Here is a 23,120-nt window from a genome sequence, read left to right on the forward strand (position 1 = left end):
CCAATTCCACAAGAACAGCCTTAGTAAAAGGCTTCTTGAAGGGAAAGATGGAACTCTGTGAGATGAATTAACAGAACACAGAGCAGTTTCTCAGAAAGCTTCTTTCCAGTTTTGAACGGAAGATATTTCCTTTTTCACCATAGCCCTCTTTGGGCTTCCAAATGTCACTTTGCCAATTCCAACAGAAAAGCCTTAGCGAAAGGCTTCTTGAAGGGAAAGATGTAACACGGTGAGATGAATTAACAGAACACAGAGCAGTTTTTCAGAAACTTCTTTCCAGTTTTGAACGGAAGATATTTCCTTTTTCACCATAGCCCTGTATTTCCTTCCAAATATCCCTTTGCCAATTACACAAGGACAGCCTTAGCGAAAGGCTCCTTGAAGGGAAAGATGTAACTCTGTGAGATGGATTAACAGAACACAGAGCAGTTTCTCAGAAAGCTTCTTTCCAGTTTTGAACGGAAGATATTTCCTTTTTCACCATAGCCCTCTATGGGCTTAAAAATATCCCTTTCCCAATCCCACAAGAACAGCCTTAGCGAAAGGCTTCTTGAAAGGAAAGATGTAACTCTGTGAGATGAATCAACAGAACACAGAGCAGTTTCTCAGAAAGCTTCTTTCCAGTTTTGAACGAAGGATATTTCCTTTTTCACCATAGCCCTCTATGGGCTTCCAAATATCCCTTTGCCAATTACACATGGACAGCCTTAGCGAAAGGCTTCTTGAAAGGAAAGATGTAACTCTCTGAGGTGGATTAACAGAACACAGAGCAGTTTCTCAGAAAGCTTCTTTCCAGTTTTGAACGGAAGATATTTCCTTTTTCACCATAGCCCTCTATGGGCTTCCAAATATCCCATTGCCAATTCCACAAGAACAGCCTTAGCGAAAGGCTTCTTGAAGGGAAAGATGTAACTCCGTGAGATGAATTAACAGAACACAGAGCAGATTTTCAGAAACTTCTTTCCAGTTTTGAACGGAAGATATTTCCTTTTTCACCACAGCCCTCTATGGGCTTCCAAATATCCCTTTGCCAATTCCACAAGAACAGCCTGAGCGAAAGGATTCTTCAAGGGAGTGATGTAACTCTGTGAGATGAATTAACAGAACACAGAGCAGTTTCTCAGAAAGCTTCTTTCCAGTTTTGAACGGAAGATATTTCCTTTTTCAGGATAGCCCTCTATGTGCTTCCAAATGTCACTTTGCCAATTCCAACAGAAAAGCCTTAGAGAAAGGCTTCTTGAAGGGAAAGATGTAACTCTGTGAAATGAATAAACTGAACACAGAGCAGTTTCTCAGAAAGCTTCCTTCCAGTTTTGAACGGAAGATATTTCCTTTTTCAGAATAGCCCTCTATGGGCTTCCAAATATCCCTTTCCCAATTCCACAAGAACAGCCTTAGCAAAAGACTTCTTGAAGGGAAAGCTGTAACTCTGTGAGATGAATCAACAGAACACAGAGCAGTTTCTCAGAAAGCTTCTTTCCAGTTTTGAACGGAAGATATTTCCTTTTTCACCATAGCCCTCTATGGGCTTCCAAATATCCCTTGGCCAATTCCTCAAGAACAGCCTTAGCGAAAGGCTTCTTGAAGGAAAAGATGTAACTCTCTGAGATGAATTAACAGAACACAGAGCAGTTTCTCAGAAAGCTTCTTTCCAGTTTTGAACGGAAGATATTTCCTTTTACACCATAGCCCTGTATTTCCTTCCAAATATCCTTTTGGCAATTCCACAAGAACAGCCTTAGCCAAAGGCTTCTTGAAGGGAAAGATGTATCTCTGTGAGATGAATTAACAGAACATAGAACAGGTTCTCAGTAAGTTTCCTTCCAGTTTTGAACGGAAGATATTTCCTTTTTCAGCATAGCCCTCTATGGGCTTCCAAATATCCCTTTGCCAATTCCACAAGAACAGCCTTAGCGAAAGGCTTCTTGAAGGGAAAGATGTAACTCTGTGAGATGAATTAACAGAACACAGAGCAGTTTCTCAGAAAGCTTCTTTCCAGTTTTGAACGGAAGATATTTCCTTTTTCAACATAGCCCTCTATGGGCTTCCAAATATCCCATTGCCAATTCCACAAGAACAGCCTTCGCGAAAGGCTTCTTGAAGGGAAATATGTAATTCTGTGAGATGAATTAACAGAACACAGAGCAGTTTCTCAGAAAGCTTCTTTCCAGTTTTGAACGGAAGTTATTTCCTTTTTCATCATAGCCCTCTATGGGCTTCCAAATATCCCTTTGCCAATTCCACAAGAACAGCCTTAGCTAAAGGCTTCTTGAAGGGAAAGATGGAACTCTGTGAGATGAATTAACAGAACACAGAGCAGTTTCTCAGAAAGCTTCCTTCCAGTTTTGAACGGAAGATATTTCTTTTTCAGCATAGCCCTCTATGGGCTTCCAAATGTCACTTTGCCAATTCCAACAGAAAAGACTTAGAGAAAGGTTTCTTGAAGGGAAATATGGTACTCTGTGAGATGAATTAACAGAACACAGAGCAGTTTCTCAGAAAGCTTCTTTCCAGTTTTGAACGGAAGATATTTCCTTTTTCAGGATAGCCCTCTATGTGCTTCCAAATGTCACTTTGCCAATTCCAACAGAAAAGCTTTAGAGAAAGGCTTCTTGAAGGGAAAGATGTAACTCGGTGAGATGAATTAACAGAACACAGAGCAGTTTTTCAGAAACTTCTTTCCAGTTTTGAACGGAAGATATTTCCTTTTTCACCATAGCCCTCTAAGGGCTTCCAAATATCCCTTTGCGAATTCCACAAGAACAGCCTGAGCGAAAGGATTCTGCAAGGGAAAGATTTAACTCTCTGAGATGAATTAACAGAACACAGAGCAGTTTTTCAGAAACTTCTTTCCAGTTTTGAACGGAAGATATTTCCTTTTTCACCATAGCCCTGTATTTCCTTCCAAATATCCCTTTGCCAATTACACAAGGACAGCTTTAGCGAAAGGCTCCTTGAAGGGAAATATGTAACTCTGTGAGATGGATTAACAGAACACAGAGCAGTTTCTCAGAAAGCTTCTTTCCAGTTTTGAACGGAAGATATTTCCTTTTTCACCACAGCCCTCTATGGGCTTCCAAATATCCCTTTGCCAATTCCACAAGAACAGCATGAACGAAAGGATTCTTCAAGGGAAAGATGTAACTCTGTGAGATGAATTAACAGAACACAGAGCAGTTTCTCAGAAAGCTTCTTTCAAGTTTTGAACGGAAGATATTTCCTTTTTCACCATTGCCATTTATGGGCTTCCAAATATCCCTTTGCCAATTCCACAAAAACAGCCTTAGCGAAAGGCTTCTTGAAGGGAAAGATGTAACTCTGTGAGATGAATTTCCAGAACACAGAGCAGTTTCTCAGAAAGATTCTTTCCAGTTTTGAACGGAAGATATTTCCTTTTTCATCATAGCCCTTTATGGGTTTCCAAATATACCTTGACAATTCCACAAGAACAGACTTAGCGAAAGGCTTCTTGAAGGGAAAGATGTATCTCTGTGAGATGAATTAACAGAACACAGAACAGGTTCTCAGTAAGTTTCTTTCCAGTTTTAAACGGAAGATATTTCCTTTTTCACCATAGCCCTCTATGGGCTTCCAAATATCCCTTTGCCAATTCCACAAGAACAGCCTTAGCGAAAGGCTTCTTGAAGGGAAAGATGTAACTCTGTGGGATGAATTAACAGAACACAGAGCAGTTTCTCAGAAAGCTTCTTTCCAGTTTTGAACGGAAGATATTTCCTGTTTCACCATAGCCATTTATGGGCTTCCAAATATCCCTTTGCCAATTCCACAAGAACAGCCTTATCGATAGGTTTCTTGAAGGGAAAGATGTAACTCTGTGAGATGAATTAACAGAACATAGAGCAGTTTCTCAGAAAGATTCTTTCCTGTTTTGAACGGAAGATATTTCCTTTTTCACCATAGCCCTCTATGGGCTTCCAAATGTCACTTTGCCAATTCCAACAGAAAAGCCTTAGCGAAAGGCTTCTTGAAGGGAAAGATGTAACTGGGTGAGATGAATTAACAGAACACAGAGCAGTTTTTTAGAAACTTCTTTCCAGTTTTGAACGGAAGATATTTCCTTTTTCACCATAGCCCTGTATTTCCTTCCAAATATCCCTTTGGCAATTCCACAAGAACAGCCTTAGCCAAAGGCTTCTTGAAGGGAAAGATGTATCTCTGTGAGATGAATTAACAGAACACAGAGCAGGTTCTCAGTAAGATTCTTTCCAGTTTTGAACGGAAGATATTTCCTTTTTCACCATAGCCCTCTATGGGCTTCCAAATATCCAATTCCCAATTCCACAAGAACAGCCTTAGCGAAAGGCTTCTTGAAGGGAAAGGTGGAACTCTGTGAGATGAATGAACAGAACACAGAGCAGTTTCTCAGAAAGCTTCTTTCCAGTTTTGAACGAAGGATATTTCCTTTTTCACCATAGCCCTCTATGGGCTTCCAAATATCCCTTTGCCAATTACACAAGGACAGCCTTAGCGAAAGGCTCCTTGAAGGGAAAGATGTAACTCTGTGAGGTGGATTAACAGAACACAGAGCAGTTTCTCAGAAAGCTTCTTTCCAGTTTTGAACGGAAGATATTTCCTTTTTCACCATAGCCCTCTATGGGCTTCCAAATATCCCATTGCCAATTCCACAAGAACAGCCTTAGCGAAAGGCTTCTTGAAGGGAAAGATGTAACTCCGTGAGATGAATTAACAGAACACAGAGCAGATTTTCAGAAACTTCTTTCCAGTTTTGAACGGAAGATATTTCCTTTTTCACCACAGCCCTCTATGGGCTTCCAAATATCCCTTTGCCAATTCCACAAGAACAGCCTGAGCGAAAGGATTCTTCAAGGGAGTGATGTAACTCTGTGAGATGAATTAACAGAACACAGAGCAGTTTCTCAGAAAGCTTCTTTCCAGTTTTGAACGGAAGATATTTCCTTTTTCACCATTGCCCTCTATGGGCTTCCAAATATCCCTTTGACAATTCCACAAGAACAGCCTTAGTGGAAGGCTTCTTGAAGGGAAAGATGTAACTCTGTGAGATGAATTTCCAGAACACAGAGCAGTTTCTCAGAAAGCTTCTTTCCAGTTTTGAACGGAAGATATTTCCTTTTTCAGGATAGCCCTCTATGTGCTTCCAAATGTCACTTTGCCAATTCCAACAGAAAAGCCTTAGAGAAAGGCTTCTTGAAGGGGAAGATGTAACTCTGTGAAATGAATAAACTGAACACAGAGCAGTTTCTCAGAAAGCTTCCTTCCAGTTTTGAACGGAAGATATTTCCTTTTTCAGAATAGCCCTCTATGGGCTTCCAAATATCCCTTTCCCAATTCCACAAGAACAGCCTTAGCAAAACGCTTCTTGAAGGGAAAGCTGTAACTCTGTGAGATGAATCAACAGAACACAGAGCAGTTTCTCAGAAAGCTTCTTTCCAGTTTTGAACGGAAGATATTTCCTTTTTCACCATAGCCCTCTATGGGCTTCCAAATATCCCTTGGCCAATTCCTCAAGAACAGCCTTAGCGAAAGGCTTCTTGAAGGAAAAGATGTAACTCTCTGAGATGAATTAACAGAACACAGAGCAGTTTCTCAGAAAGCTTCTTTCCAGTTTTGAACGGAAGTTATTTCCTTTTTCATCATAGCCCTCTATGGGCTTCCAAATATCCCTTTGCCAATTCCAGAAGAACAGCCTTAGCTAAAGGCTTCTTGAAGGGAAAGATGGAACTCTGTGAGATGAATTAACAGAACACAGAGCAGTTTCTCAGAAAGCTTCCTTCCAGTTTTGAACGGAAGATATTTCTTTTTCAGCATAGCCCTCTATGGGCTTCCAAATGTCACTTTGCCAATTCCAATAGAAAAGACTTAGAGAAAGGTTTCTTGAAGGGAAATATGGTACTCTGTGAGATGAATTAACAGAACACAGAGCAGTTTTTCAGAAAGCTTCTTTCCAGTTTTGAACGGAAGATATTTCCTTTTTCAGGATAGCCCTCTATGTGCTTCCAAATGTCACTTTGCCAATTCCAACAGAAAAGCTTTAGAGAAAGGCTTCTTGAAGGGAAAGATGTAACTCGGTGAGATGAATTAACAGAACACAGAGCAGTTTTTCAGAACCTTCTTTCCAGTTTTGAACGGAAGATATTTCCTTTTTCACCATAGCCCTCTAAGGGCTTCCAAATATCCCTTTGCGAATTCCACAAGAACAGCCTGAGCGAAAGGATTCTGCAAGGGAAAGATTTAACTCTCTGAGATGAATTAACAGAACACAGAGCAGGTTCTCAGTAACTTTCTTTCCAGTTTTGAACGGAAGATATTTCCTTTTTCAACATAGCCCTCTATGGGCTTCCAAATATCCCTTTGCCAATTCCACAAGAACAGCCTTAGCGAAAGGCTTCTTGAAGGCAAAGATGTAACTCTGTGGGATGAATTAACAGAACACAGAGCAGTTTCTCAGAAAGCTTCTTTCCAGTTTTGAACGGAAGATATTTCCTGTTTCACCATAACCATTTATGGGCTTCCAAATATCCCTTTGCCAATTCCACAAGAACAGCCTTGTCGATAGGTTTCTTGAAGGGAAAGATATAACTCTGTGAGATGAATTAACAGAACATAGAGCAGTTTCTCAGAAAGCTTCTTTCCTGTTTTGAACGGAAGATATTTCCTTTTTCACCATAGCCCTCTATGGGCTTCAAAATGTCACTTTGCCAATTCCAACAGAAAAGCCTTAGCGAAAGGCTTCTTGAAGGGAAAGATGTAACTCTGTGAGATGAATTAACAGAACACAGAGCAGTTTTTTAGAAACTTCTTTCCAGTTTTGAACGGAAGATATTTCCTTTTTCACCATAGCCCTGTATTTCCTTCCAAATATCCCTTTGTCAATTCCACAAGAACAGCCTTAGCCAAAGGCTTCTTGAAGGGAAAGATGTATCTCTGTGAGATGAATTAACAGAACACAGAGCAGGTTCTCAGTAAGATTCCTTCCAGTTTTGAACGGAAGATATTTCCTTTTTCACCATAGCCCTCTATGGGCTTCCAAATATCCAATTCCCAATTCCACAAGAACAGCCTTAGCGAAAGGCTTCTTGAAGGGAAAGGTGGAACTCTGTGAGATGAATGAACAGAACACAGAGCAGTTTCTCAGAAAGCTTCTTTCCAGTTTTGAACGAAGGATATTTCCTTTTTCACCATAGCCCTCTATGGGCTTCCAAATATCCCTTTGCCAATTACACATGGACAGCCTTAGCGAAAGGCTCCTTGAAGGGAAACATGTAACTCTGTGAGGTGGATTAACAGAACACAGAGCAGTTTCTCAGAAAGCTTCTTTCCAGTTTTGAACGGAAGATATTTCCTTTTTCACCATAGCCCTCTATGGGCTTCCAAATATCCCATTGCCAATTCCACAAGAACTGCCTTAGCGAAAGGCTTCTTGAAGGGAAAGATGTAACTCCGTGAGATGAATTAACAGAACACAGAGCAGATTTTCAGAAACTTCTTTCCAGTTTTGAACGGAAGATATTTCCTTTTTCACCACAGCCCTCTATGGGCTTCCAAATATCCCTTTGCCAATTCCACAAGAACAGACTTAGCGGAAGGCTTCTTGAAGGGAAAGATGTAACCCTGTGAGATGAATTTCCAGAACACAGAGCAGTTTCTCAGAAAGCTTCTTTCCAGTTTTGAACGGAAGATATTGCCTTTTTCATCATAGCCCTTTATGGGTTTCCAAATATCCCTTGCCAAATCCACAAGAACAGACTTAGCGAAAGTCTTCTTGAAGGGAAAGATGTAACTCTGCGAGATGAATAAAGAGAAGGCAGAGCAGTTTCTCAGAAAGCTTCCTTCCAGTTTTGAACGGAAGATATTTCCTTTTTCAGCATAGCCCTCTATGGGCTTCCAAATGTCACCTTGCCAATTCCAATAGAAAAGACTTAGAGACAGGTTTCTTGAAGGGAAATATGGAACTCTGTGAGATGAATTAACAGAACACAGAGCAGTTTCTCAGAAAGCTTCTTTCCAGTTTTGAACGGAAGATATTTCTTTTTCAGGATAGCCCTCTATGTGCTTCCAAATGTCACTTTGCCAATTCCAACAGAAAAGCCTTAGAGAAAGGCTTCTTGAAGGGAAAGATGTAACTCTGTGAAAGGAATAAACTGAACACAGAGCAGTTTCTCAGAAAGCTTCCTTCCAGTTTTGAACGGAAGATATTTCCTTTTTCAGAATAGCCCTCTATGGGCTTCCAAATATCCCTTTCCCAATTCCACAAGAACAGCCTTAGCAAAAGGCTTCTTGAGGGGAAAGCTGTAACTCTGTGAGATGAATCAACAGAACACAGAGCAGTTTCTCAGAAAGCTTCTTTCCAGTTTTGAACGGAAGATATTTCCTCTTTCACCATAGCCCTCTATGGGCTTCCAAATATCCCTTGGCCAATTCCTCAAGAACAGCCTTAGCGAAAGGCTTCTTGAAGGAAAAGATGTAACTCTCTGAGATGAATTAACAGAACACAGAGCAGTTTCTCAGAAAGCTTCTTTCCAGTTTTGAACGGAAGATATTTCCTTTTACACCATAGCCCTGTATTTCCTTCCAAATATCCCTTTTGCAATTCCACAAGAACAGCCTTAGCCAAAGGCTTCTTGAAGGGAAAGATGTATCTCTGTGAGATGAATTAGCAGAACACAGAACAGGTTCTCAGTAAGTTTCCTTCCAGTTTTGAACGGAAGATATTTCCTTTTTCAGCATAGCCCTCTATGGGCTACCAAATATCCCTTTGCCAATTCCACAAGAACAGCCTTAGCGAAAGGCTTCTTGAAGGGAAAGATGTAACTCTGTGAGATGAATTAACAGAACACAGAGCAGTTTCTCAGAAAGCTTCTTTCCAGTTGTGAACGGAAGATATTTCCTTTTTCAACATAGCCCTCTATGGGCTTCCAAATATCCCATTGCCAATTCCACAAGAACAGCCTTCGCGAAAGGCTTCTTGAAGGGAAATATGTAATTCTGTGAGATGAATTAACAGAACACAGAGCAGTTTCTCAGAAAGCTTCTTTCCAGTTTTGAACGGAAGTTATTTCCTTTTTCATCATAGCCCTCTATGGGCTTCCAAATATCCCTTTGCCAATTCCACAAGAACAGCCTTAGCTAAAGGCTTCTTGAAGGGAAAGATGGAACTCTGTGAGATGAATTAACAGAACACAGAGCAGTTTCTCAGAAAGCTTCCTTCCAGTTTTGAACGGAAGATATTTCTTTTTCAGCATAGCCCTCTATGGGCTTCCAAATGTCACTTTGCCAATTCCAATAGAAAAGACTTAGAGAAAGGTTTCTTGAAGGGAAATATGGTACTCTGTGAGATGAATTAACAGAACACAGAGCAGTTTCTCAGAAAGCTTCTTTCCAGTTTTGTACGGAAGATATTTCCTTTTTCAGGATAGCCCTCTATGTGCTTCCAAATGTCACTTTGCCAATTCCAACAGAAAAGCTTTAGAGAAAGGCTTCTTGAAGGGAAAGATGTAACTCGGTGAGATGAATTAACAGAACACAGAGCAGTTTCTCAGAAACCTTCTTTCCAGTTTGAACGAAGGATATTTCCTTTTTCACCATAGCCCTCTATGGGCTTCCAAATATCCCTTTCCCAATTCCACAAGAACTGCCTTAGCGAAAGGCTTCCTGAAAGGAAAGATGTAACTCTGTGAGATGAATCAACAGAACAGAGAGCAGTTTCTCAGAAAGCTTCTTTCCAGTTTTGAACGGAAGATATTTCCTTTTTCACCATAGCCCTGTATTTCCTTCCAAATATCCCTTTGGGAATTCCACAAGAACAGCCTTAGCCAAAGGCTTCTTGAAGGGAAAGATGTATCTCTGTGAGATGAATTAACAGAACACAGAACAGGTTCTCAGTAAGTTTCTTTCCAGTTTTGAACGGAAGATATTTCCTGTTTCACCATAGCCATCTATGGGCTTCCAAATATCCCTTTGCCAATTCCACAAGAACAGCCTTAGCGAAAGGCTCCTTGAAGGGAAAGATGTAACTCTGTGAGATGGATTAACAGAACACAGAGCAGTTTCTCAGAAAGCTTCTTTCCAGTTTTGAACGGAAGATATTTCCTTTTACACCATAGCCCTCTAAGGGCTTCCAAATATCCCTTTCCCAATTCCACAAGAACAGCCTTAGCGAAAGGCTTCTTGAAAGGAAAGATGTAACTCTGTGAGATGAATCAACGGAACCCTGACCAGTTTCTCAGAAAGCTTCTTTCCAATTTTGAACGGAAGATATTTCCTTTTTCAGCATAGCCCTCTAAGGGCTTCCAAATATCCCTTTGCCAATTCCACAAGAACAGCCTTAGCGAAAGGCTTCTTGAAGGGAAAGATGTAACTCTGTGAGATGAATTAACAGAACACAGAGCAGTTTCTCAGAAAGCTTCTTTCCAGTTTTGAACGGAAGATATTTCCTTTTTCAGCATAGCCCTCTATGGGCTTCCAAATATCCCTTTGCCAATTCCACAAGAACAGCCTTAGCGAAAGGCTTCTTGAAGGGAATGATGTAACGCTGTGAGATGAATGAACAGAACACAGAGCAGTTTCTCAGAAAGCTTCTTTCCAGTTTTGAACGGAAGATATGTCCTTTTTCACCATAGCCCTCTATGGGCTTCCAAATATCCCTTGGTCAATTCCACAAGAACAGTCTTAGCGAAAGCCTTCTTGAAGGGAAAGATGTAACTCTGTGAGATGAATTAACAGAACACAGAGCAGTTTCTCAGAAAGCTTCTTTCCAGTTTTGAACGGAAGATATTTCCTTTTTCACCATAGCCCTCTATGGGCTTCCAAGTATCCCTTTGCCAATTCCACAAGAACAGCCTTAGAAAAAGGCTTCTTGAAGGGAAAGATGGAACTCTGTGAGATGAATTAACAGAACACAGAGCAGTTTCTCAGAAAGCTTCTTTCCAGTTTTGAACGGAAGATATTTCCTTTTTCACCATAGCCCTCTTTGGGCTTCCAAATGTGACTTTGCCAATTCCAACAGAAAAGCCTTAGCGAAAGGCTTCTTGAAGGGAAAGATGTAACTCGGTGAGATGAATTAACAGAACACAGAGCAGTTTTTCAGAAACTTCTTTCCAGTTTTGAACGGAAGATATTTCCTTTTTCACCATAGCCCTGTATTTCCTTCCAAATATCCCTTTGCCAATTACACAAGGACAGCCTTACCGAAAGGCTTCCTGAATGGAGACATGTAACTCTGTGAGATGAATTAACAGAACACAGAGCAGTTTCTCAGAATGCTTCTTTCCAGTTTTGAACGGAAGATATTTCCTTTTTCACCATAGCCCTCTATGGCCTTCCAAATATCCCTTTGCCAATTCCACAAGAACAGCCTTAGCGAAAGGTTTCTTGAAGGGAAAGATGTAACTCTGTGAGATGAATTAACAGAACACAGAGCAGTTTCTCAGAAAGCTTCTTTCCAGTTTTGAACGGAAGATATTTCCTTTTTCACCATTGCCCTCTATGGGCTTCCAAATATCCCTTTGCCAATTCCACAGGAACAGCCTTAGCAAAAGGCTTCTTGAAGGGAAAGATGTAACTCTGCGAGATGAATAAACAGAATGCAGAGCAGTTTCTCAGAAAGCTTCTTTCCAGTTTTGAACAGAAGATATTTCCTTTTTCAGCATAGCCCTCTACGGGCTTCCAAATGTCACTTTGTCAATTCCCACAGAAAAGCCTTAGCGAAAGTCTTCTTGAAGGGAAAGATGTAACTCTGTCAGATGAATTAACAGAACACAGAGCAGTTTCTCAGGAAGCTTCTTTCCAGTTTTGAACGGAAGATATTTCCTTTTTCACCATAGCCCTCTATGGGCTTCCAAATGTCACTTTGCCAATTCCAAAAGAAAAGACTTAGAGAAAGGCTTCTTGAAGCGAAAGATGTAAATCTGTGAGATGAATTAAAAGAACACAGAGCAGTTTCTCCGAAAGCTTCTTTCCAGTTTTCAACGGAAGATATTTCCTTTTTCACCATAGCCCTCTACGGGCTTCCAAATAACCCTCTGCCAATTCCAAAAGAACAGCCTTAGCGAAAGGCTTCTTGAAGGGAAAGATGTAACTCTGTGAGATGAATTAACAGAACACAGAGCAGTTTCTCAGAAAGCTTCTTTCCAGTTTTGAACGGAAGATATTTCCTTTTTCACCATAGCCCTCTAAGGGCTTCCAAATGTCACTTTGCCAATTCCCACAGAAAAGCCTTAGCGAAAGTCTTCTTGAAGGGAAAGATGTAACTCTGTGAGATGAATTAACAGAACACAGAGCAGTTTCTCAGAAAGCTTCTTTCCAGTTTTGAATGGAAGATATTTCCTTTTTCACCATTGCCCTCTATGGGCTTCCAAATATCCCTTTGCCAATTCCACAAGAAGAGTCTTAGCGAAAGGCATCTTGAAAGGAAAGATGTAACTCTGTGAGATGAATTAACAGAACACAGTGCAGTTTCTCAGAAAGCTTCTTTCCAGTTTTGAACGGAAGATATTTCCTTTTTCACCATAGCCCTGTATTTCCTTCCAAATATCCCATTGCCAATTCCACAAGAGCAGCCTTAGCGAAAGGCTTCTTGAATGGAAAGATGTAATTCTGTGAGGTGAATTAACAGAACACAGAGCAGTTTCTCAGAAAGCTTCTTTCCAGTTTTGAACGGAAGTTTTTTCCTTTTTCACCATAGCCCTCTATGGGCTTCCAAATATCCCTTTGCCAATTCCACAAGAACAGCCTTAGCGAAAGGCTTCTTGAAGGGAAAGATGGAACTCTGTGAGATGAATTAACAGAACACAGAGCAGTGTCTCAGAAAGCTTCTTTCTAGTTTTGAACGGAAGATATTTCCTTTTTCAGCATAGCCCTCTATGGGCTTCCAAATATCCCTTTGCCAATTCCACAAGAACAGCCTTAGCGAAAGGCTTCTTAAAGGGAAAGATGTAACTCTGTGAGATGAATTAACAGAACACAGAGCTGTTTCTCAGAAAGCTTCTTTCCAGTTTTGAACGGAAGATATTTCCTTTTTCACCATAGCCCTCTATGGGCTTCCAAATATCCCTTTGCAAATTCCACAAGAACAGACTTAGCAAAAGTCTTCTTGAAGGGAAAGATGTAACTCTGTGAGATGAATTAACAGAACACGGAGCAGTTTCTCAGAAAGCTTCTTTCCAGTTTGGAAGAGAAGATATCTCCTTTTTCACCATAGCACTCTATGGGCTTCCAAATATCACTTTGCCAATTACACAAGAACAGCCTTAGCAAAAGGCTTCTTGAAGGGAAAGATGTAACTCTGTGAGATGGATTAACAGAACACAGAGCAGTTTCTCAGAAAGCTTCTTTCCAGTTTTGAACGGTAGATATTTCCTTTTTCACCATAGCCCTCTATGGGCTTCCAAATATCCCTTTCCCAATTCCACAAGAACAGCCTTAGCGAAAGGCTTCTTGAAGGGAAAGATGTAACTCTGTGACATGAATCAACAGAACACGTTGCAGTTTCTCAGAAAGCTTCTTTCCAGTTTTGAACGGAAGATATTCCCTTTTTCACAATAGCCCTTATGGACTTCCAAATATCCCTTTGAATATTCCACAAGAACAGCCTTAGCGAAAGGCTTCTTGAAGGGAAAGATGGAACTCTGTGAGATGAATTAACAGAACACAGAGCAGTTTCTCAGAAAGCTTCTTTCCAGTTTTGAACGGAAGATATTTCCTTTTTCAGCTTAGCCCTCTATGGGCTTCCAAATGTCACTTTGCCAATTCCAATAGAAAAGCCTTAGAGAAAGGTTTCTTGAAGGGAAAGATGTAACTCTGTGAGATGCATTAACAGAACATGGAGCAGTTTCACAGAAAGCTTCTTTCCAGTTTTGAACGGAAGATATTTCCTTTTTCACCATAGCCCTCAAAGGACTTCGAAATATCACTTTGCCAATTCCACAAGAACAGCCTTAGCGAAAGGCTTCTTGAAGGGAAAGTTGTAACTCTGTGAGATGAATTAACTGAACACAGAGCAGTTTCTCAGAAAGCTTCTTTCCAGTTTTGAACGGAAGATATTTCCTTTTTAACCATAGCCCTCTATGGCCTTCCAAATATCCCTTTGCCAATTCCACAAGAACAGCCTTAGCAAAAGGCTTCTTGAAGGGAAAGATGTAACTGTGTGAGATGAATTAACAGAACACAGAGCAGTTTCTCAGAAAGCTTCTTTCCAGTTTTGAACGGAAGATATTTCCTTTTTCACCATAGCCCTCTACGGGCTTCCAAATAACACTCTGCCAATTCCACAAGAACAGCCTTAGCGAAAGGCTTCTTGAAGGGAAAGATGTAACTCTGTGAGATGAATTAACAGAACACAGAGCAGTTTCTCAGAAAGATTCTTTCCAGTTTTGAACGGAAGATATTTCCTTTTTCACCATAGCCCTCCATGGGCTTCCAAATGTCACTTCTCCAATTACCACAGAAAAGCCTTAGCGAAAGTCTTCTTGAAGGGAAAGATGTAACTCTGTGAGATGAATTAACAGAACACAGAGCAGTTTCTCAGAAAGCTTCTTTCCAGTTTTGAACGGAAGATATTTCCTTTTTCACCATAGCCCTCTATGGGCTTCCAAATGTCACTTTGCCAATTCCAAAAGAAAAGACTTAGAGAAAGGCTTCTTGAAGCGAAAGATGTAAATCTGTGAGATGAATTAAAAGAACACAGAGCAGTTTCTCCGAAAGCTTCTTTCCAGTTTTCAACGGAAGATATTTCCTTTTTCACCATAGCCCTCTACGGGCTTCCAAATAACCCTCTGCCAATTCCAAAAGAACAGCCTTAGCGAAAGGCTTCTTGAAGGGAAAGATGTAACTCTGTGAGATGAATTAACAGAACACAGAGCAGTTTCTCAGAAAGCTTCTTTCCAGTTTTGAACGGAAGATATTTCCTTTTTCACCATAGCCCTCTAAGGGCTTCCAAATGTCACTTTGCCAATTCCCACAGAAAAGCCTTAGCGAAAGTCTTCTTGAAGGGAAAGATGTAACTCTGTGAGATGAATTAACAGAACACAGAGCAGTTTCTCAGAAAGCTTCTTTCCAGTTTTGAATGGAAGATATTTCCTTTTTCACCATTGCCCTCTATGGGCTTCCAAATATCCCTTTGCCAATTCCACAAGAAGAGTCTTAGCGAAAGGCATCTTGAAAGGAAAGATGTAACTCTGTGAGATGAATTAACAGAACACAGTGCAGTTTCTCAGAAAGCTTCTTTCCAGTTTTGAACGGAAGATATTTCCTTTTTCACCATAGCCCTGTATTTCCTTCCAAATATCCCATTGCCAATTCCACAAGAGCAGCCTTAGCGAAAGGCTTCTTGAATGGAAAGATGTAATTCTGTGAGGTGAATTAACAGAACACAGAGCAGTTTCTCAGAAAGCTTCTTTCCAGTTTTGAACGGAAGTTTTTTCCTTTTTCACCATAGCCCTCTATGGGCTTCCAAATATCCCTTTGCCAATTCCACAAGAACAGCCTTAGCGAAAGGCTTCTTGAAGGGAAAGATGGAACTCTGTGAGATGAATTAACAGAACACAGAGCAGTGTCTCAGAAAGCTTCTTTCTAGTTTTGAACGGAAGATATTTCCTTTTTCAGCATAGCCCTCTATGGGCTTCCAAATATCCCTTTGCCAATTCCACAAGAACAGCCTTAGCGAAAGGCTTCTTAAAGGGAAAGATGTAACTCTGTGAGATGAATTAACAGAACACAGAGCTGTTTCTCAGAAAGCTTCTTTCCAGTTTTGAACGGAAGATATTTCCTTTTTCACCATAGCCCTCTATGGGCTTCCAAATATCCCTTTGCAAATTCCACAAGAACAGACTTAGCAAAAGTCTTCTTGAAGGGAAAGATGTAACTCTGTGAGATGAATTAACAGAACACGGAGCAGTTTCTCAGAAAGCTTCTTTCCAGTTTGGAAGAGAAGATATCTCCTTTTTCACCATAGCACTCTATGGGCTTCCAAATATCACTTTGCCAATTACACAAGAACAGCCTTAGCAAAAGGCTTCTTGAAGGGAAAGATGTAACTCTGTGAGATGGATTAACAGAACACAGAGCAGTTTCTCAGAAAGCTTCTTTCCAGTTTTGAACGGTAGATATTTCCTTTTTCACCATAGCCCTCTATGGGCTTCCAAATATCCCTTTCCCAATTCCACAAGAACAGCCTTAGCGAAAGGCTTCTTGAAGGGAAAGATGTAACTCTGTGACATGAATCAACAGAACACGTTGCAGTTTCTCAGAAAGCTTCTTTCCAGTTTTGAACGGAAGATATTCCCTTTTTCACAATAGCCCTTATGGACTTCCAAATATCCCTTTGAATATTCCACAAGAACAGCCTTAGCGAAAGGCTTCTTGAAGGGAAAGATGGAACTCTGTGAGATGAATTAACAGAACACAGAGCAGTTTCTCAGAAAGCTTCTTTCCAGTTTTGAACGGAAGATATTTCCTTTTTCAGCTTAGCCCTCTATGGGCTTCCAAATGTCACTTTGCCAATTCCAATAGAAAAGCCTTAGAGAAAGGTTTCTTGAAGGGAAAGATGTAACTCTGTGAGATGCATTAACAGAACATGGAGCAGTTTCACAGAAAGCTTCTTTCCAGTTTTGAACGGAAGATATTTCCTTTTTCACCATAGCCCTCAAAGGACTTCGAAATATCACTTTGCCAATTCCACAAGAACAGCCTTAGCGAAAGGCTTCTTGAAGGGAAAGTTGTAACTCTGTGAGATGAATTAACTGAACACAGAGCAGTTTCTCAGAAAGCTTCTTTCCAGTTTTGAACGGAAGATATTTCCTTTTTAACCATAGCCCTCTATGGCCTTCCAAATATCCCTTTGCCAATTCCACAAGAACAGCCTTAGCAAAAGGCTTCTTGAAGGGAAAGATGTAACTGTGTGAGATGAATTAACAGAACACAGAGCAGTTTCTCAGAAAGCTTCTTTCCAGTTTTGAACGGAAGATATTTCCTTTTTCACCATAGCCCTCTACGGGCTTCCAAATAACACTCTGCCAATTCCACAAGAACAGCCTTAGCGAAAGGCTTCTTGAAGGGAAAGATGTAACTCTGTGAGATGAATTAACAGAACACAGAGCAGTTTCTCAGAAAGATTCTTTCCAGTTTTGAACGGAAGATATTTCCTTTTTCACCATAGCCCTCCATGGGCTTCCAAATGTCACTTCTCCAATTACCACAGAAAAGCCTTAGCGAAAGTCTTCTTGAAGGGAAAGATGTAACTCTGTGAGATGAATTAACAGAACACAGAGCAGTTTCTCAGAAAGCTTCTTTCCAGTTTTGAACGGAAGATATTTCCTTTTTCACCATAGCCCTCTATGGGCTTCCAAATGTCACTTTGCCAATTCCAAAAGAAAAGACTTAGAGAAAGGCTTCTTGAAGCGAAAGATGTAAATCTGTGAGATGAATTAACAGAACACACAGCAGTTTCTCAGAAAGCTTCTTTCCAGTTTTGAAAGGAAGATATTTCCTTTTTCACCCTAGCCCTCTATGGGCTTCCAAATATCCCTTTGCCAATTCCACAAGAACAGCCTTAGCGAAAGCCTTCTTGAAGGGAAAGATGTAACTCTTTGAGATGAATTAACAGAACACAGAGCAGTTTTTCAGAAAGCTTCTTTCCAGTTTTGAACGAAGGATATTTCCTTTTTCACCATAGCACTCTATGGGCTTCCAAATATCCCTTTGCCAATTACACAAGAACAGCCTTAGCAAAAGGCTTCTTGAAGGGAAAGATGTAACTCTGTGAGATGGATTAACAGAACACAGAGCAGTATATCAGAAACATTCTTTCCAGTTTTGAACGGTAGATATTTCCTTTTTCACCATAGCCCTCTATGGGCTTCCAAATATCCATTTCCCAATTCCACAAGAACAGACTTAGCGAAAGGCTTCTTGAAGGGAAAGATGTAACTCTGTGACATGAATCAACAGAACACAGAGCAGTTTCTCAGAAAGCTTGTTTCCAGTTTTGAACGGAAGATATTTCCTTTTTCACCATAGCCCTTATGGGCTTCCAAATATCCCTTTGAAAATTCCACAAGAACAGCCCTAGCGAAAGGCTTCTTGAAGGAAAAGATGGAACTCTGTGAGATGAATTAACAGAACACAGAGCAGTTTCTAAATAAGCTTCTTTCCAATTTTGAACGGAAGTTATTTCCTTTTTCAACATAGCCCTCTATGGGCTTCCAAATATCCCTTTGCCAATTCCACAAGAACAGCCTTAGCGAAAGGCTTCTTGAAGGGAAAGATGTAACTCTGTGAGATGAATTAACAGAACACAGAGCAGTGTCTCAGAAAGCTTCTTTCCAGTTTTGAACGGAAGGTATTTCCTTTTTCACCATAGGCCTCTATGGGCTTCCAAATATCCCTTTGCCAATTCCACAAGAACAGCCTTAGCGAAAGACTTCTTGAAGGGAAAGATGTAACTCTGTGAGATGAATTAACAGAACACAGAGCAGTTTCTCAGAAAGCTCCCTTCCAGTTTTGAACGGAAGATATTTCCTTTTTCAGCATAGTCCTCTATGGGCTTCCAAATGTCACATTGCCAATTCCAATAGAAAAGCCTTACAGAAAGGTTTCTTGAAGGGAAAGATGTAACTCTGTGAGATGAATTAACAGAACACAGAGCAGTTTCTCAGAAAGCTTCTTTCCAGTTTTGAACGGAAGATATTTCCTTTTTCACCATAGCCCTCAATGGACTTCGAAATATCCCTTTGCCAATTCCACAAGAACAGCCTTAGCGAAAGGCTTCTTGAAGGGAAAGACGGAACCCTGTGAGACTAATGAACAGAACACAGAGCCATTTCTCAGAAAGCTTCTTTGCAGTTTTGAACGGAAGATATTTCCTTTATCACCGTAGCCCTCTAGGGGCTTCCAAATATCCCTTTGCCAATACCACAAGAACAGCCTTAGTGAAAGGCTTCTTGAAGGGAAAGATGTAACTCTGTGAGATGAATTAACAGAACACGTTGCAGTTTCTCAGAAAGCTTCTTTCCAGTTTTGAACGGAAGATATTTCCTTTTTCACCATAGCCCTCTATGGGCTTCCAAATATCCCTTTGCCAATTCCACAAGAACAGCCTTAGGGAAAGGCTTCTTGAAAGGAAAGATGTAACTCTGTGAGATGAATTAACAGAACTCGTTGCACTTTCTCAGAAAGCTTCTTTCCAGTTTTGAACGAAAGATATTTCCTTTTTCACCATAGCCCTCTAAGGGCTTCCAAATATTCCTTTGCCAATTCCACAAGAACAGCCTTAGCGAAAGGCTTCTTGAAGGAAAAGATGTAACTCTGTGAGATGAATTAACAGAATACAGAGCAGTTTCTCAGAAAGCTCCTTTCCAGTTTTGAACGGAAGATATTTCCTTTTTCACCATAGCCCTCTATGGGCTTCCAAATATCCCTTTGCCAATTCCAGAAGAACAGCCTTAGCGAAAGGCTTCTTGAAGGGAAAGATGTAACTCCGTGAGATGAATTAACAGAACACAGAGCAGTTTTTCAGAAACTTCTTTCCAGTTTTGAACGGAAGATATTTCCTTCTTCAGCATAGTCCTCTATGGGCTTCCAAATATCCCTTTGCAATTTCCACAAGAACAGCCTGAGCGAAAGGATTCTTCAAGGGAAAGATGAAACTCTGTGAGATGAATTAACAGAACACAGAGCAGTTTCTCAGAAAGCTTCTTTCCAGTTTTGAACGGAAGATATTTCCTTTTTCACCATAGCCCTTTAAGGGATCCAAATATCCCTTTGCCAATTCCACAAGAACAGTCTTATCGAAAGGATTCTTGAAGGGAAAGATGTAACTCTGTGAGATTAATTAACAGAACACAGAGCAATTTCTCAGAAAGCTTCTTTCCAGTTGTGAACGGAAGATATTTCCTTTTTCACCATAGCCCTGTATTTGCTTCCAAATATCCCTTTGGCAATTCCACAAGAACAGCCTTAGCCAAAGGCGTCTTGAAGGGAAGGATGCAACCCTGTGAGATGAATTAACAGAACACCGAGCAGTTTCTCAGAAAGCTTCTTTCCAGTTTTGAACGGAAGGTATTTCCTTTTTCACCATAGCCCTCTAAGGGCTTCCAAATATCCCTTTGCCAATTCCACAAGAACAGCCTTAGCAAAAGGCTTCTTGAAGGTAAGATGTAATTTTGTGAGATGAATTAACAGAACACAGAGCAGTTTCTCAGAAAGCTTCTTTCCATTTTGAACGGAAGATATTTCCTTTTTCACCATAGCCCTCTATGGGCTTCCAAATATCCCTTTGCCAATTCAAGAAGAACAGACTTAGCGAAAGGCTTCTTGAAGGGAAAGATGTAACTCTGTGAGATGAATTAACAGAACACAGAGCAGTTTCTCAGAAAGCTCCCTTCCAGTTTTGAACGGAAGGTATTTCCTTTTTCAGCATAGTCCTCTATGGGCTTCCAAATGTCACATTGCCAATTCCAATAGAAAAGCCTTACAGAAAGGTTTCTTGAAGGGATAGATGTAACTCTGTGAGATGAATTAACAGAACACAGAGCAGTTTCTCAGAAAGCTTCTTTCCAGTTTTGAACGGAAGATATTTCCTTTTTCACCATAGCCCTCAATGGACTTCGAAATATCCCTTTGCCAATTCCACAAGAACAGCCTTAGAGAAAGGCTTCTTGAAGGGAAAGACGGAACTCTGTGAGACGAATGAACAGAACACAGAGCCATTTCTCAGAAAGCTTCTTTCCAGTTTTGAACGGAAGATATTTCCTTTATCACCGTAGCCCTCTATGGGCTTCCAAATATCCCTTTGCCAATACCACAAGAAAAGCCTTAGTGAAAGGCTCCTTGAAGGGAAAGATGTAACTCTGTGAGATGAATTAACAGAACACAGAGCAGTTTCTCAGAAAGCTTCTTTCCAGTTTTGAACGGAAGATATTTCCTTTTTCAGCATAGCCCTCTATGGGCTTCCAAATATCCCTTTGCCAATTCCACAAGAACAGCCTTAGCGAAAGGCATCGTGAAGGGAAAGATGTAACTGTGAGATGAATTAACAGAACACAGAGCAGTTTCTCAGAAAGCTTCTTTCCAGTTTTGAACGGAAGATATTACCTTTTTCACCATAGACCACTAAGGGCTTCCAAATATCCCTTTGTCAATTCCACAAGAACAGCCTTAGCGAAAGGCTTCTTGAAGGGAAGGATGTAACTCTGTGAGATGAATTAACAGAACACCGAGCAGTTTCTCAGAAAGCTTCTTTCCAGTTTTGAACGGAAGATATTTCCTTTTTCACCATAGCCCTCTAAGGGCTTCCAAATATCCCTTTGCCAATTCCACAAGAACAGCCTTAGCGAAAGGCTTCTTGAAGGGAAAGATGTAACTCTGTGAGATGAATTAACAGAACACAGAGCAGTTTCTCAGAAAGCTTCTTTCCAGTTTTGAACGGAAGATATTTCCTTTTTCACCATAGCCCTCTATGGGCTTCCAAATATCCCTTTGCCAATTCCACAAGAACAGCCTTAGGGAAAGGCTTCTTGAAGGGATAGATGTAACTCTGTGAGATGAATTAACAGAACTCGTTGCAGTTTCTCAGAAAGCTTCTTTCCACTTTTGAACGAAAGATATTTCCTTTTTCACCATAGCCCTCTAAGGGCTTCCAAATATTCCTTTGCCAATTCCACAAGAACAGCCTTAGCGAAAGGCTTCTTGAAGGAAAAGATGTAACTCTGTGAGATGAATTAACAGAACACAGAGCAGTTTCTCAGAAAGCTTCTTTCCAGTTTTGAACGGAAGATATTTCCTTTTTCACCATAGCCCTCAAAGGACTTCGAAATATCCCTTTGCCAATTCCACAAGAACAGCCTTAGCGAAAGGCTTCTTGAAGGGAAAGATGTAACTCTGTGAGTTGAATTAACTGAACAAAGAGCAGTTTCTCAGAAAGCTTCTTTCCAGTTTTGAACGAAAGATATTTCCTTTTTCACCATAGCCCTCTAAGGGCTTCCAAATATTCCTTTGCCAATTCCACAAGAACAGCCTTAGCGAAAGGCTTCTTGAAGGAAAAGATGTAACTCTGTGAGATGAATTAACAGAATACAGAGCAGTTTCTCAGAAAGCTCCTTTCCAGTTTTGAACGGAAGATATTTCCTTTTTCACCATAGCCCTCTATGGGCTTCCAAATATCCCTTTGCAAATTCCACAAGAACAGCCTTAGCGAAAGGCTTCTTGAAGGGAAAGATGGAACTCTGTGAGATGAATTAACAGAACACAGAGCAGTGTCTCAGAAAGCTTCTTTCTAGTTTTGAACGGAAGATATTTCCTTTTTCAGCATAGCCCTCTATGGGCTTCCAAATATCCCTTTGCCAATTTCACAAGAACAGCCTTAGCGAAAGGCTTCTTAAAGGGAAAGATGTAACTCTGTGAGATGAATTAACAGAACACAGAGCTGTTTCTCAGAAAGCTTCTTTCCAGTTTTGAACGGAAGATATTTCCTTTTTCACCATAGCCCTCTATGGGCTTCCAAATATCCCTTTGCAAATTCCACAAGAACAGACTTAGCAAAAGTCTTCTTGAAGGGAAAGATGTAACTCTGTGAGATGAATTAACAGAACACGGAGCAGTTTCTCAGAAAGCTTCTTTCCAGTTTGGAAGAGAAGATATCTCCTTTTTCACCATAGCACTCTATGGGCTTCCAAATATCACTTTGCCAATTACACAAGAACAGCCTTAGCAAAAGGCTTCTTGAAGGGAAAGATGTAACTCTGTGAGATGGATTAACAGAACACAGAGCAGTTTCTCAGAAAGCTTCTTTCCAGTTTTGAACGGTAGATATTTCCTTTTTCACCATAGCCCTCTATGGGCTTCCAAATATCCCTTCCCCAATTCCACAAGAACAGCCTTAGCGAAAGGCTTCTTGAAGGGAAAGATGTAACTCTGTGACATGAATCAACAGAACACGTTGCAGTTTCTCAGAAAGCTTCTTTCCAGTTTTGAACGGAAGATATTCCCTTTTTCACAATAGCCCTTATGGACTTCCAAATATCCCTTTGAATATTCCACAAGAACAGCCTTAGCGAAAGGCTTCTTGAAGGGAAAGATGGAACTCTGTGAGATGAATTAACAGAACACAGAGCAGTTTCTCAGAAAGC

This window comes from Chlorocebus sabaeus, chromosome 27 (genome assembly GCF_047675955.1).
Source record: "Chlorocebus sabaeus isolate Y175 chromosome 27, mChlSab1.0.hap1, whole genome shotgun sequence".
Classification (NCBI taxonomy): Eukaryota; Metazoa; Chordata; class Mammalia; order Primates; family Cercopithecidae; genus Chlorocebus; species Chlorocebus sabaeus.